Raw genomic sequence first — 11,682 nt, 5'->3', positions numbered from 1 at the left:
GACTTATTTCAGGCTATATTTCACACCTGTAATACAATTCGCTTAAAGGTTATATTTGCCGTTCATTGCCCTATGGAACCTAGCAAGTGCCTGGCACATACTAAGTGTTCAGTGTTTGTGTAAACAAGATAGGCATTAGAGAATGATCAGGATTTGCACTGGATGAGTTAAGACACAGTTTATGGTAGCATTGGAGTTGGGGGAAGGGTGGGACAGGGTATACAGCTTTAGTTGCAATAATATGTATAAGGAAGCAAAGCCTATCATGCAAATCAATTAATAAATAAGGAAAAAAGTTGTATATAGACCAGTGAAGAAATCAGCTAGATTAGAGCAAAGAATGATATTAGACTGATCTATTCAAGGACAGATAGGAACTCAGTCTCCTAAACATTTTATTTTGCTTCACAGTGTTAAAGAAATCTGGGTTTACTTTTACACTTTCACCCATCTCACACAATTTGAATATTTGTTCTAGCATTCCCCCATGCAGCTTTTTAGAGCTCAAGAAATATATATTTATAGAGTATGTCTACTTACTCAGTGTGTACGTGGAAACTTTTTCCATTAAAATTAGCTCAAGGACTTTATTTAGCTTGCCACCACAGTCGAGAATATATTTGTTATATCCCTAGAGTTTTCATATTATGATTTCTTTATGAAAAGAACTGTCGTTTGCTTGAAGCTTCCCCTTCAAAGATCTTTTTTATGTGCAGCATAGAAACTTGTTTCCTGAAATATTATTCCTCTTATTTAGGAAACTGCATTGCAAAATATTTGTCTCCTGTCCACAGAGGTGAATGCACTCAAGAAAAAGACAAAAGCAAAGAAGATATGGGTCTTCCAAGGATGATAGTTGATCATACTCTCCTGAGAACTGTGGATGTCAGTTAGGGTCTGTATCAGAATCATATAAAAATACATATCTCCCTTCCTCTTCCTTCCACTTTCCTTTTGAGAGCTCACAACAGAAGGGGAGTGGCAGTGTCTATTTTGAAACTACTTTTTTTTTTTTTTCAACGTTTATTTATTTTTGGGACAGAGAGAGACAGAGCATGAACGGGGGAGGGGCAGAGAGAGAGGGAGACACAGAATCGGAAACAGGCTCCAGGCTCTGAGCCATCAGCCCAGAGCCTGACGCGGGGCTCGAACTCCCAGACCGCGAGATCGTGACCTGGCTGAAGTCGGACGCTTAACCGACTGCGCCACCCAGGCGCCCCGTATTTTGAAACTACTTCTAAGGGAATTCTGATTCACCTCTGGAAAAGGACTGATTTAGTTGCTGTATATATGTGTGTGTGTGTATATATATATATATATATATATATATTGGGGGAGAACATGGTGTTGTGGAGCCTTAATTTTGAGCAGTAAGGGCTTTGGAATGAAAAAATAAACTTTCATATGATATCATCATCTCTTCCAATTAAAGGATATTTTAATACAAAACAAAGCTAATAGAACACACTCCCAGAATAAGGAATAATTCTTTAAATTAAAAAAAAAATACACATAATGAAGAAACTCACCACTTTGTCCTCACTTTGTGGGGAACCATCGAAAACATCATTATGTACCAGTGCTTATTCTAGCATCAGAGAGCCATTGCCCTAGATAAATTAGCAGCCTCCAGGAAAGAAAGTTAACGTCACCTTTACTTTCTTTGCCCTTTATTTTAATTTGTCATTTTAAAGCTTTGCTTTCCATGTGTATCATAGTAGCCTATTTTGGTTCAATTAAGCATTTCCTTTCCTGTTTTTCACTGTTCTGCTCCAGGGAACCATCCTCAGTGCTAAGAATTCATGGCATTAGATCAGATGGTCCTTTTTCTGTCCTCCATCCAGTGGCAGGTTTAAAACCCTTTGATGATTCAGCTCTATAATATTTAAAGTTATATTTCAAATCCTTCAAACTTAGGGTTTTAGGAAATAGCTAGCTGCGTGGGAAGGCAAGAGAAGAGTCTATTAAAATCTACAATCCTCTTAGTGACCCATTCACTGAGTCTCTCAACAAATCTGTTCAAGTTTTTTCCTCTTCTGAAAACAAAAGAAAAAGCAAATGGGAAACTAAAACTCGACCAAGACAAATCTAAGAAAAGCCCACTCAGAAATAAGCCTTATTAAGAGACAATATTGCAAGTGCTAGCTTTTGGTACAGTATGAACACCAGAATCTCAATTTAACAGCTGAGTGAGGTCCAACCTATTTGGGCCACTTTCTTTTACAACAGCTGAAAGGACTTTTAGATTTAGGATTCTGTGAATATGGACAATAACTAAGGCTACATTCTGTACTAAGAGCTATATACTGTTTATAAACAGATGATAAACTTAAAAAAGGTTTTTTTACGTTTATATTTTTGAGAGAGAGAGAGCAAGTGCGAGAGGGGTGGAGGGAGAGGGAGACACAGAATCTGAAGCAGGTTCCAGGCTCCACGCTGTCAACATAGAGCCTGACATGAGGCTTGAACTCATGAACTGTGAGATCATGACCTGAGCTGAAGTCGGACGCTTAACTGACTAAGCCACCCAGGCACCCCCCCAAAAATTTTTTTAATGCTTATTTTTGAGAGAGAAACAGAGTGTGAGCAGGGGAGGGGCAGAGAGAGAGGGAGACACAGAATCCGAAGCAGGCTCCAGCCTCTGAGCTGTCAGCACAGAGCCCGATGAGGGGCTTGAGAGATCATGACCTGAGTGGAAGTCGGAAGCTTAACTGACTGAGCCACCCAGGCGGTCCCAGATGACAAACTTTTAAGACTATATAAGATTTCTGAAATCAGGTTTCTCTTCTTCTTTGCTCATTGCTTTCCATAGGCTTTGACCAGGTGTGGCCAAGGGGATGCCTCTGTTCCAGTCTTCACCTCCTGCACATGACACTTTTCTCATCCATCCAGGTCAGTCAGACCTCTGCCATTCAGTTTTAGTGTTTTGTTTATGTACTTGATCAAGACTAGTTTTTAGATAATGACTCTTTAACAGCTAGTTTCTGTGGAAAGCTTTGCCTCCTTTTAACATTTTTATTTTTAGTTGGGCCTGTATAATCCCCAGCTGTGTGTATCTCTAAGCTGAACATTGTAAGTGTCTTTCTTCAGGCATCAATGTCCTTAACACTAGAGCAATGGTTTGTAAAGAAGGAAGATTAAATCCCTTTGACAAGAAGAATGACTTTCTATTTGAATGAAAGCTGGAAACACATTTACTTATTTCTGTGGGACCATAATTATATTAATGAAGTACCATTAAACATCTCTTCTCTAACATGGCCATCCCAGGCCTCCTGAATAGTAGTAGTTATGATAAGTGTGTTAACAAGAAACATTTCTACAGTGCTTCCTATGTGCCAGGCACTATTCTAATGCTTTATTTATTTATTTATTTATTTATTTATTTATTTATTAAGTTTATTTTGAGAGAGAGAGCGAGAGAGAGAGAGAGAGAGAGAGAGAGAGAGAGAGAGCATGTGCATGCACACAAATTGGGGAGGGACAGAGAAAGAGGGGGAGAGAGAGAATCCTGAGCAGGATCCATGCTGTCAGCACATAGCCCAGTGGGGGGCTCCATCCCATAAACCATGAGATCCTGATCTGAGCTGAAATCAAGAGTTGGATGCTTAACTGATTGAACCACCCAGGCACTCCTCTAATGCTTTATTTTTATTAATTAATTTAATATTTAAATAACCTTCCCCACGGTCATGCAGACAGTGGTAGTGCTGATATTGTGAACATAGGCAGTCTTGCTCTAGAATCTGGTTCTGCCATCCATATTCTTTATTGTGAGAAGGCAAACATTTGCTTTTCAGTTACCTCATGCACAAAAATTATGCTTGTTACAATGAATTTAGAGCCAAGACATATTATAATAGGGTTAATAATCAGCTTGCAAAATCTCTAGGTACCTTGGGGAAGCAGAGTTGAGATAGCACAGATTTGAAATCGGACATAGAAGGATTTATATAGTGAGTGTTACTGATTAGCTGAGACTGTGGGCAAGTTTCTTAACTTCACTACTTCTTTTCCTCATAGTTATACAGAACAAACCCATTTGTTAGGGGTGTATGAGCTGGAGTACAAAGAGAGCACATCAGCTGAATAACTGAATTAATAGAGAATTTGAGTTCATATGTTGTCCTTTCTCACATGTGTTTATTTCACCAATACATGTATCACCTTTACTCTTCTGCACAGTTCTAGGTGCTTCATTTGTATCCACTGATCAAAGCCTCATATAATAACTCCATGAGAAATTACCATTATCATCAAGCCTGTTTTACAGAGGAAGGTGAAGCACAGAGTGGTTAAATCGTTTGCCCAGGGTCACACAGAGCTGGGATTAGCAGAGCTGGGATTCATGTTCAAGCACACAAATGCCAGTCTGTTTTTAACTGCTATGCCATGCTGCTTAATACTAGTTAAGTCATGGAATGAGGCTGTTTGGTATTCTAGCATTCATGCCTTTGCATAAAAAGGGGGGTAGGGACTGCAACCCAAAGTGCTTAAGAAACATTTTTGAGCACAAACTGAGTGGTATAGCTGGAACTAGAAGTGTTCTCTTATCCAGGGACAGCTTTTTGTTTTATAGTCAAGTAGTGACCTTAACTTTGGAACCTAAAGATAACATATAGAATTGATCAAGTAGGAATTTGGGAGTTTTCCAGAAAATGCAGGAACTAAGCTCACCATGATTATAGCATGCTGCAAATGATATAATTATTCCAATATCATAGCACTGCACAATAACAGATAAGCTAAGCTCATATTGCACTGTATTCTTAGGTGGAGAGAGAGAGAGAGGGGGAGAGAGAGAGAGAGAGAGAGAGAGAGAGAGAGAGAGGCAGCGAATAAGACTGAAAGACTGAAATAAGATTTTCTGCTTGGTTTGTTAATGAAATATCTTGAAAGCACTTTCCGCAACAATAATGAAATGCTCCTGTTTTGGTAACATAGACAAATTCCAGCTGAGTGATTACATTCCACCTAATTAAAAATTCTTTCTCTAATTTCAGATTCTCCATGTTTACGATGCTCTTTACCTTCTGTCCTAAATTGTTGTTTACTATGTTTTCCTGCTGCTAAATTCCTTACTGCATTTCTCTCTGGAGGTAGTTGTATACTGATAATGGTTAAAATAATTCTATATGTAAAAATATGCTCAGAATATGTAAATATTTGTACTTTAACGCTGGAATAAATCTAAATTAAAATGTATAAATATATTGTTTTCAGAAACCCTCTCAAATGCCTCACACAGTCAAAGCTCCTTTTGAATATGGAGCTAAAGATTGGACACATAGTTGTAATTATTTATTAATCATACATTTAATATTCCCCAAGCTGCCATAAAATGTCTGAGGAGACGTGCTGCTAAGAATAACTTGCTCAGCATTGCAGTACAATGCAGACAATTTTCCACAGGGAAAGAAAAAAAGAAACATCTCTTTTCACCTATTGCCAAGCAAATTGCTAACGATTTTGCCCATTTGAGCTAAGAAGTAATTAGTGGTATGGGATAGAGGCCAAGCATATCAAGAAACTTGAAAATGTGTTCCTACTTATGTACTGATATGCCCATTTTGGATTTAGCTGTATTTCTGTACATTTTATGAATTTTCTTTACTTCTGTCACAATGCTAATATTGATAACTTGCCTTTCCAAAATAGCAATTTAAAAATAATGGCCATATTTTCTATAGACACAAATTGTAATTGTATGAATAATAATAATAATAAACTAAGCCAATTAGGTGCACATGTTAATTTTGTGGGTCTGACAGCTTAATCTGACTTTTCTTTTTTCCATAGTTAACTAAGCACTGAACAGTACAGAGGCTCATATCAGCCTCAGAATATCATAATGCTTACAGCCAGTGGCAGTGGCTTAACAGGCTAATCCCTGGCATCAAAACCTTAGCAGTATTTTAAGGCTCTAAGTGGCTTCAAGGTCATTTGATTTCCTTTCCTGACGTGATATACAAGCATTCACATAGTTCCCCAATCCAATATTTCAAACCTCCAGTGTAATGTGTCTCCCTGGGCAATTTTTTTCTGGGGTTCAACTACTCTGAAAGTGGAATAAATATATAATTAAATGTATAATTTTGTCCTCTGTTTCAGGAAGGCTGACAAGTCGGCTCATGCCCACTTTTGTGCATTTGTGTAATGTGTTAACTGGCATGGGTCACCGGAGAATCGTGGAGTCTGAGAACCAGGGAAGGTAGAGAGCAACTATTCTGGACACTTGAACAGCAGTCATCTAACCTGAGGGAGGAGGGACAGGAACGTGATGGAGAAAGGTGGTCATGATCTCATCAGTCAGTCATGCTTGGAGTTACTGCCATTTCATAAGTGTATGGTCTTGACCCTGTCTGCCACTAATGGTGAGTCATTCTTGCAAAAAAAAAAAAAAAAAAAAAAAAAAAGGCATAAGTTTATACTTAACAACACACAATACACAAAACTTATGTGTGGAGTTCCAAGACAGTTAAATGGCATTCCAAGAAACAGCAAATTCTGAAAACAAAATAAGTTATTAAATTAGCAATTTTGACGTGTGATATTCTGTGTAGTGCTGTCGCCTTGCTAGGCCATCTGAATAATCTGGTACTTGAATACAGCTCAATAATCTTCTGGTACTTGAATACAGACTGTTTACAGGGTTTGAATGTTCTCTGTAGGCCACAGTTCTTTTAAATACTTTATTATTAAAAAAACCCTTTTTTTAAATGTTTACTTATTTTTGAGAGAGAGAGAGAGGCAGAGAGAGAGGGAGAGACAGAATCCGAAGCAGGCTCCAGGCTCTGAGCTGTCAGCACAGAGCCCGATGTGGGGCTTGAACCCACAAACCACGAGACCATGACCTGAGCCGAAGTTGGATGCCCAACCGACTGAGCCACCCAGGTGCACCTTAAATACTTTAAAGGAGGACAGGTGAAGAGAAAAAGTTGTGAGCATTGTGTGGAATTCTCTAAATGAAATCAGAAATTGATTTAAACTCTGAATTAGCAAAAGCAGTATTAACTTCAATGACAAAACCAAAATCAGAGCAAGGAGAAAAGAGATTTTTACTTTTACAAAAGGAAATAAACTTCTATGAAAGAATATATACTACAATGTCTAACTTGAAGATACTTTTAGAGCCACTCTTAAAAATCCAATCAAGAAAAATGCAAAATGAAACATGTTTTATGTCTGGAATATTTTTACATAAAACAAAGGTCAAGATTATCAAGGAATTACTGCTTTGTGTATTTTATTTTATTCTATCTTATTTTTTTAAAGTTTATTTATTTTGAGAGACAGAGAGAGAGGGAGAGGGAACATGAGTGGGGGAGGGGCAGAGAGAGAGAGAGACAGAGAGAGAGACAGAGAGAATGAGAGAGAGAGAGAGAGAGAGAGAGAATCCCAAGAAGACTCCATGCTGTCAGCACAGAGTTTGACACGGGGCTGGAACTCACAAAACCATGAGCTCATGACCTGAGCTGAAATCAAGAGTTGAATGCTTCACCGACTGAGTCACCCAGATGCCCCTGCTTTGTGTATTTTAAAATTTCATTTTAAGAATAATAGCTTAAAGGAGCTTAAAGGATGACATCATCAAGATGTAATATAGGTCATTATACTAGTTCCTAACTTCAGTCCTTTTAATATGAAGACCAACTAGCCAGTATGCATAAAAAGGGCACCATTGTGAAACTGCAGCATCCAGGGATGGGGCTGTAGCACTCGCCTGTACCCCTGTACAATAGAGCCTGAGCCGGACTGCATTTGAAAGGTAAGAGGAATGGTTTCACTTTAATCACATTGCCCCTCCCCGGAAGGGCACAGTGCCATACTGGGAGGGCCTCCTTGGCCCTACAGTATCTCCAGTGGGAAAAAGAGGAACTAAGGTGGACATCCAACTTCCCCAGCATTGTGGGATGCTTCCTAGGAGGCCCACTTGGGTCCTTCCTCACAGGGATCATGAGGAGAATCTGTGAAGCTCAGCTACTGGGGTTAAGGTAGAGGCAGATAAGCAGAATGTGGCTTAAAGCATCCAGCATTTACATCTTGGCAGGTTTCATTCCTGCTTGCAGCAGCACCTGAGCAGAGATCCTAGCCAGCAGCTCTGTGGATCAGCAGACTAAAGCCAGTGACCCTGTCAGGCCAGGAAGGTTGGTTGGCATTTCAGCCTAATTTGGTTCTCCAGCCACAGGGCCACATTGGCTGTGAAGCACATTTTATGGCCTTGCCTGAACAGAAGAATAAATTCAAAGTTCTGTTCAACCGCTGAGCATAGCATCCAGACCCACTGCTCTGGGGATAGTGGCCACAACACCCTAAATCAGCAGAAGATATCTTAGGGCTCTGCCTGGCAGGGAGCCATGCCAACAGCCCTGCCCAACTGTTGAACATAGCCTCTAACCCCACACAGGCAGGGAACCTGAAATTCCCTGAGGAGCTTTGGAGCCCAGCTTATGGTAACCACCCAGCTGCCAGGCCCAACCTACAAGCCTACTCAGTATTAGAGACACAGTCTGCTGCCCTAATTGCAGAACACAAACTGAGGCCCATCTGACCATGAAGTCCAGACCTGTGGCTGTGCCTAAATGCAGAGTCTAGGCAGCTATAACATCCAGGTTGGTGAGGACAGCCTGAGGTGCATTACCTGAACAGGGAGGATTGCAGAGTGTAGCCCAAAACCCTATCCCATTGCAAAATCTCACCAGTGGCACTGTCCTGTGGGGAACACAGCCTACAACCATACCCAACCAGAGGTGACTGCAGACCCCAGAGAATGGCATCATCTAAACATGGAAAACAACCCAGAAGTCTTGCCCAACCAGGTAGTACACATAGCAGCACTACTTGAATACAGAGTCCAGCCTGAAGGCCAACTCAACCAGCGACAAACTCTATCCCGCCAAGGGCAAGGGCAAGGGCAAGGGCAGTGGCCTCACTCAACTAGACATGCAAGCTCCATTTGCTCACAGATGCTACGAGCTGATCCAGTACCCTAAGCTGAGCTGGTTGGTGAAGGCCTTTCCTGGATGAAACAAAACCTACAAAATCTGGATGAGGAGACTGTTTACTAATATGCAGATTGTAAGGGTTAAATTGTACTGTAGGGCTAACGCTTAGCTTGAAAGATAACAACTTTGTTCTGACACTGAAGGTCAAAAGATAACAACCTTGCTTTTACTCTTGTAAATCATACTTCATACTCTTGTGAATCAGGCTTTACCAATGAAGGAAACAAAACCTCAAAAAAGAGCATCAGAGACAAGGTGAAGGAGATCCACTGGTTGCAACTTAGCGGCAGAAAATCTAAAATAATCACCTCATTCGATAACTGTTTCTGACTCATCTGGCAACTGTTTCTAACTCATCTGGGAACTGTTGCCCTGTTCTGTTCCCAGATAATGATAAAACGACGTGATCGACTTTAAAAACTCTGTACCCTGGCTGTTCGGGGCCACACTCTTATCAAGAGTGTTGGTCCCGATCGGTCGGCCTTGCCTCTTATTGTAATAAACTTTGTTGCAACTGTCACTGGTGCCCGTAGCATTCTGTTTCAGGAGTCGCGTGGATGCAACACAGATGCCAACACAAGGATATGAGGTAAGAGTCAAGTAAATATGACGCCACCAATGAGAACTAATAAAGCTCCCCTAAATGACCCTGAAAAGTGGAGATCATTGAACTATCAAAAACATTAGAATAATCCTCTTAAAGAAATTCAGTGAACTACAAGAATATAGAAACAGACAACTAAATGAAATTAGGGAAAGGATTTATGAACAAAATGAGAATTTTACCAAAGAAATAGAAATCATCAGGCAAACTAAGTGGAAATACCAAAGCTGAAGAATACAATGACTAAACTAAAGAATTCAACAGAGAGCTTTGACAGCAGACTTCAAAAAGCAGAAGGAAGATCAATTTCCAATTTCTATTGGCAATTATCCAGTCAGGGGAGCAAAAAGGAAAAAAGAATGAAACACTGTGAAGAGAATTTATAGAATTTATGGGACATCAGCAAAATAAAATAAAATTTATGCATTATAGGAATCCTGGAAGGAGAAGAGAGAGAAAAAGAGGAAGTGAATGTATTTCAACTATTGAAAACTGGACTTTCTATTGAAACACTCTGAAACTTAGGAAAATAAATGTACATCCAGATTCATGAGGCTCAAAACACCCCCAAAAGTTTCAATCCTAAAAGGGCTAAACTGAGACACATTATAATTAAATTGTCAAAAGTCAGATAAAAAGGGAAAATTTGAAAGCAGCCATAGGAAAACAACTCATCACCTATGTGGGCACACCCAATAGGCCATGAGAGGATTTATCAGCATAAACTTTGCAGGCCAGGGTGGGTGAGATGATTTATTCAAAATATTGAAAGAAAAGAAATCCTATCAACCAAGAATGCTATGTCCAGCAAAGTTATCCTTCAGAAATGAAAGAGAGAAAAATACTTTCCCAGACAAATAAAACTGAGGGAGTTTATCACCATTAGACTTGCCATATAAGAAATACTGAGCAGTGTTCTGCTAGTTAAATTGAAGTGATGTTAATTAACATTGGAAAAACAAATGTATAAAAATCATCAGTAAAGGTAAATATAGTTAAATTAGATTCCCTAACATGGTAATGGTGGTGTGTAAATCACAACTCTAGTTTAAAAGTTAAAGAAAAATAAACACTAAAAATAGCTACAACTGCAATAATTCATTATTGTATACAAAGGATGTAAACTGTAACATTAATAGCCTAAAATGTGATGAAAGGGAAAGAAGTAAAACTATCTAGTTTTCATATGCTATAGAAGTTAAGTTGTTATCAGGTTGAAATGGGTTGTTATAACTATAAGATATTTAATATAAACCTCATGGTAACCACAGAAGAAAAACCTGTAGTAGATACGCAAAAGACCACTCTCTTAATAATGTTTCCAAGTCCCAAAGTGCTATTAATCTTTGGGATTAAGGAACTAGAAATAATAATTCATGGTAATTTTAACAAAAATCCTAAATTATTCTGTATTTTTCATAACACGTTATTTTGTGTTTTTAAGTAATAATAAGTGACCATAATGGTAAATCAGTTTTCTGTGATAGGATTATACTAAAATTTTCATAGATTTTCTGTGGTAAGAAACTGTTATAATAAATACATGTTTATTATTATTATAAAGCAATAAGTTATGATAAGTTTATATAATTCAATCCCATGTAAAAATGGTCTCTACCATATAGACATTTGAGAACAGAAAACCTTAAATTAAAGCAATATTAATTTAAACAGTTATTTAGAAGGGTGCCTGGGTGGCTCAGTCAGTTAGGCGTCTGACTTTGGCTCAGGTCATGATTTCACGGTCCGTGAGTTCGAGCCCCGCATCAGGCTCTGTGCTGACAGCTCAGAGCCTGGAGCCTGTTTCAGATTCTGTGTCTCCCTCTCTCTCTCTGCCCCTCCCCTACTCACACTCTGTCTCTGTCTATCAAAAAATGAGTAAACATTAAAAAATTAAAAAAAATAAATTATTTAGATGTTGAAACATAGTGCCAGAAATATTTAAAATTAAAATTTATTATTTTTTCCAATTTTATTTAGATGTAATTGACATATAACATTAAGTTTAACATGTACCAGAAAATTATTTGACATGCATATATTTTGTGAAATGATTACTACAATAAGGTCATA

The 11,682-nt window shown here is 38.8% G+C and overlaps 1 long non-coding RNA gene across 1 annotated transcript; it reads left to right on the top strand.

The window, feature by feature from the left end:
* The first annotated feature begins 761 nt into the window (after positions 1–761).
* LOC147578216 (uncharacterized) lies at positions 762–6,551 on the top strand. The gene is made up of 3 exons (XR_015254228.1): positions 762–895; positions 2,813–2,892; positions 6,112–6,551. It is a non-coding gene; the product is annotated as an uncharacterized LOC147578216 (long non-coding RNA).
* The last annotated feature ends 5,131 nt before the right edge of the window (positions 6,552–11,682 follow it).

Source organism: Puma concolor, chromosome C1, assembly GCF_028749965.1.
Source record: "Puma concolor isolate L17-30 chromosome C1, mPumCon1.1.hap2, whole genome shotgun sequence".
Classification (NCBI taxonomy): domain Eukaryota; kingdom Metazoa; phylum Chordata; class Mammalia; order Carnivora; family Felidae; genus Puma; species Puma concolor.
This window is presented reverse-complemented; position numbering and strand designations above follow the sequence as displayed.